Genomic DNA, 5,185 nt, shown 5'->3' with positions numbered 1-5,185 from the left:
AGAAAGCTTCCTGTGAGTCCTTACTTCCCCATTGCACTATTTAGTGTTTCTTCCATCACTTCAGTGGTCCAAGCACATCTCTCCTGTGCAAACTATAAGTGTGTAACAGACACTGTGAGACTGTCCCGGCCCTCCACTCTCCACTCTCCCATTCCCAGCCCTCCCCCTTACCCCTGCTGCCAGAGGAGTCTTTTGAATTCTGTTTTTTGTTTTGTATCCCCTGAAATGAGAGGTCAGCTCAGAAACCTAGAAATTGTGACTGTGCTGTGTTGATAGGATGAGACACATGCGGGCCCTGTGGTGAAGGAAGAATCGCAGCATTTGGCACCAATAATGCAGTGGCCACCAATCCAAGTTGTGCAGTCTGGCTGAGCTTATATCCCTGCTCTGGTCCTTATGAAAGGGACTTAATCTCTTTAAGGCTCTTTTTCCTTGTTTACAAAACAGGGCTAGTAATACCTACCTTAGAAGGCTGTAGTAAGAATTAAATGATATTATGTATATAAAACACTGAGAACCATGCCTACCTTGCATAATAAGTGATCAATAAATGATGATTATTGGAATCATTCTTTGTCTCCTCTATTAGACTATAAGATCCTGTTAGCATTTATATCTATTTACCTCTAGTAAGTGATTGGTTAATATGCACTGAATTAAAGTGGGAAACAGAGAATCTGAGATAAGATATTTTGACTAAGTTTGGGTGAAATTGTCTTTTGCTTTTCTGCTTTTCTATAGTATCCACTCTAAGCTCCCATTGTGCATCCCAAGGTCAATTATCTTTTTTTTACTTTTTATTTATTTTGGTATATCTTTCCAGCCCTACTCCATTGTGATACACTTTAGATGAGGAACCATAACTCATTATGCATTGGTTTAATTATTTTATATTGAAGGCCCACTATATTGAATCAACTGAAAAAAAAAAAAAGAATGGTGGCATTATTCCCAGAAAGAGAGAAGCTTGGCCTGGATGTGTCTCTGTAAAAGACAAGGAGTTTTGAATTCAGGTGCTGAACCCAAGATGTTGGTGGGTGGGAATATGGAAGTGGGAAGATGGAATGCAATCAGGAGTGGATCTCCTCAATGTAGTCCTGCTTTGAAAATGCAGTGATTTTGGGGGCTTATTTCAGATGTCAAAGCAGCAGGGATGATGGTGCACAGCAGGCTATGGATTATGGCTGCCTCTAATGATAGTGTTCCACTGTGTTTATTGTTCTGGATGTTAATATACACAGTAAATGATAGTCCTTTAATTAAAGGTTTGAAATGCCCCATACTAAGGCAGCTGGGTGACATCATAATTTACCACTGAAACGAAACCCAAGGCACTTGCTGGCTGGGAAATTATAGCCCTGGAGACCATCTTCCTATTTGTGTATGTGGGTATGTGTAAGTGAGAGCAGGCCCAGCAGCTGGCCTGTACTTTATTGGCAGTTCTTGATTTTACTGGGAGAAGAGAAGCATCATTTGGAAACTAGCCAAGTCACATTAGTTTCTCAGGAAATCTTAGCTAAACACACCATTAATACAACATAGTCCTAGTGGGTATATGAGCCCATGTGTGGAGAGAGAGGTTGGCTTTATTTTCTGCTTCTTAAGCAATCTGAAGGGACTCTTTAAAGACTTTCCTCAGTTTAATTGAGGGAACAACTGATAATGCCTCAATAATAGAGGTTTAATAAAATAATTTCTTATAATTATTCAGACTGTAGATTCTGAGCTGTGAAAAATCTTGACAAGCTGTTAAACACCATTTCTACGGGAAGGCATGTTTGTCTCCTGTTGATGATATAACAGATTACCAAAAACTTTGTGGCTGAAAACAACACAAATTTATTATCTTACAGTTCTAGAAGTCAAAATGGGTCTTACTGGACTAAAACCAATGTGTCAGCAGGGCTGCATTCCTTCTGGAGGCCCTAGGGGAGAATCTGTTTCTTCCCCTTTTCCAGTTTCTAGAGGCTGCCTGCATTGTTTGGCTGGTGGCTGCCTTCTAGCAATTGTGTCTCTCTGACCTCTACTTTTTTTTTTTTTTTTTTTAAATAGAAAGATTTCTTTATTAACGACCCCAACCGTATTTCTTTAGATACAGGAGTTTTGAACTGAAATACTTAGGAGAAAACAAGTTAAGATTGCATTATCCTGCAACTCATTACCAGTAACATATTGCAAAGCAAAACAGCTCGGGAAAGAGGGTGGAAGAGAAGGGGAGAGGGAAGATAAAGAAAAAATTAAGTTGATCAAGTGGAATTATTCTTTGTTTTTTGTTTTTTAATTCTTGGGAACTATGAAGTCCTTGCAAGCACAGCTCGTTTCTGCAGATTATTTTCCAAATGTGTACAAAATGGAACCAAAATGGAGAATCCCTTAAGAACCTGAAGAGGTGCAACATTAAAAGCTACGATTATCCAGTAGCAAGTGCTCCAGGCTTCAGTTGCCAGCCACTTCTCCTTCTGTGCCCAAGAGTTAGCGGGACGAAAATGTCTTCCCCGTGATCGTTTTCATTTCCTTTTTCTCAGCATCCGCGCGTGCACGGTTCAGCACCTTAAGGAAGGCAGATGTTTTTGCCCGCATACGTGTGTGAATATAGGCCTTAGAGCACTTGATGTGGTAGTGCAGGTAGTCCCGAAACGTGTGGATCAGGTTGATGGTGTTGTCTCGGGCACTGGCATTGGTGTGGCGAGGGAACAGCACAAAGGTAATATAGCCAGTGTTGTCGCCCACAGCAGCATCTGTGTCTTTGAGCTCCAGAGGCGGTTCCCTGTGGCTGAAGAGGACCTGTGGGGCTGTGTGGCTGGCTCTGCGTCCTTCTTTGAACTCCTGCATAAACACCTTTCCAATGACCACATCGTCGTCATCTTTGAACACTGTGCTGAAGACTACTGTGACTGTCCTTTTTGGACTCAACATACATGGTCTCATCATCCCTATAATGGATAACTGCCCTGTTCTCTCCTTCCTTGCCCTCTTCTTGGAATTGGAAGTATTTCTCAAAGACAGAGGCAAAACAATTTCGTTTCAACATGCCAGCCTGATGCACAATTGAATCCTTGGATGCAGGGAGATTTTCAAGGTCATACAGCAAAGAGACATTATATCCTGATTCTGGATTTACCAAGAAACTCCCGTACACCCTCTTTAATAACTCGTCAGCACCATGTGCCTGAAGTTCCTTATAGAATTTCAAAGAAATACTGACCATCACTTTTGTTTTGTCTCCATTAGGATTTGAAATATGATAGAGGACCCCATCAAAATCTGCAAATGTTACTTCTACTGCTTCTGGTTTGTTTCCGGCGGCTGCGTTCTCGAACTTGAGAGCAAGCGTCTCCTCGATGATGTGGTTGTTCACCTCCAGCAGGATCATGGCAGCGGCTGCCCAGGGCAGGGGAAGGAGAAACGAGGGTGGGTAAGGGAGGAAACGACAGAGGGAACGGCCCTGCTGCCCCCTGAGAAGGAGGGCTGGGTGGGATAGGAGGTAAGGGAGAGGGGGAGAGGGAGCAGGATGAGGGGAAAGGGAAGACCCGTGCGCTGACCCGCGCACGCACTCACTGTCTCTCACCTCTACTTTTATCATGACCTCTTTTTCTCTGATTCTCCTGTTGCCCTCTTTCATTTATAAAGATGGTTTGCATTGGGCCCACCCAGATTATCCAGGATAATTTCCCCATCTCTAGGTCAGCTGCTTAGCAAACTTAATTCATTGCAGCCTTAATTCCCTCTTGCCACATAACACAACATATTCACAGATCCCAGGCATTAGGACATGGACATCTTTGGGGGGCCACTATTCTGCATAGCACAGAAGGGAGTAGGTAGGCTCTATGGAGTTGTAATCTAGGTTGAGAGGTAAGGGCTATTAATGGGAAAGTGCAATGATGATAAAAGGTTGTTCCATATGTCCTAAGAGCAAAATTGAGGCGGCGTTATTGCTTACTGACTAGATAAGCTTTAGGCTCAGACAGAAACAGGGTCAAATTCTAACTCTGCCGCTTGCTGGCTTTGGGATTTTAGATAGAATCCTGAATAATGCTAATAAGTGCCCCTAACTGTAAAATTGAGACAATAATGTGTACCATATAATACAGTTATAACACACAAATTAAATGTTCAGAGTGGTACCTGGTACTTAGTGAGTGTTCAGTAAATGGAAGTTACATGTTGTCTCCTTGAGAGGCATGGCAAGGATGGTGAGAGTCTATGGTTTTTCCTCAAGTCTGATACTCCAAAGTTAGGGTGTAAGACTTTCATTTAAAAGGACGGAAGGCCAACTCTTCACATTGGCTTGGGAGAGGGCTGCTTAATTGAATCCACCTTTACATAGTGTTATCATCACCTGCAGGCAGGTGTGTCTGGCACTGTGCTGAGTGCTGGAGAGGGAATAAGCCATAGCCTCTGGTCTCCAGGCTAGCGTGGTAACCAGCCAGATGGGTGTCATAGCTGACAGCTCAGGAGGCATTAAAGAAAAAGGAATTGAGGAGAGAGAGACAAAAGAGAGATTAGTGGGGAAGGGACAATAGGAGAAGATTTTGGAGAAGATAGGACTTAAGTTGGTCCTTGAAGGAAGACAATGATGTAGAGAAACTAGGAAAAGTAGCGGGAGTATTTTAGGTAGCAGAATTCAGGGAGCAGTGACATGACCAAATATGCCATGTAGGCATGGAACGTTTAAGGGATAGGCAGATATTTTAGGTAGACAAGTAATAGAGCAGGAATCTGCAAAGGTAGAATAGGACTAGATTACTAACGGCCTCTATCACCCTCAGTAGACTTAAGCTCCTCTATCTTATTCAACTTCATGCAGCATGTGGTATGTAATAAATACAATTTTTTTTTTTTGTCCTGACCTGAAATAAGGCATTTAGACCTAATTCTCTGGCCAGAGAGGGATCACAGATAGAAAGAACTGGTGAGACTTGCAAAGTGGCATTTTCATACCAAGCCATTGGTGGGTAAGATTAGCTAGAACAGGAAAATACTAGAATCAGAGACCAATTAAGATACAAGTTTTGGTGTCAAGCAGAGGAAATGAAGCCCTGATGGCAGTGTGGATGGTAAGGAAAATAGGCAAGACTAAATAGAAATTTTGGATGCATTAACATTAAAATTCAGAAATGATCTGAATGTATCTGGAAGGCCCATGCAGGTAGGTTTGCAGAGTGGTGATAGCTTAGCTTGT

The 5,185-nt window shown here is 42.4% G+C and overlaps 1 pseudogene; it reads right to left on the bottom strand.

The window, feature by feature from the left end:
- Positions 1–2,123: 2,123 nt before the first annotated feature.
- Positions 2,124–3,388, bottom strand: LOC119533388 (annotated as a pseudogene).
- Between the last annotated feature and the right edge of the window lie 1,797 nt (positions 3,389–5,185).

Source organism: Choloepus didactylus, chromosome 4, assembly GCF_015220235.1.
Source record: "Choloepus didactylus isolate mChoDid1 chromosome 4, mChoDid1.pri, whole genome shotgun sequence".
Lineage (NCBI taxonomy): Eukaryota > Metazoa > Chordata > Mammalia > Pilosa > Megalonychidae > Choloepus > Choloepus didactylus.
The sequence above is the reverse complement of the archived record's forward strand: the minus strand, read 5'-3'. Positions and strand labels throughout refer to the sequence as shown.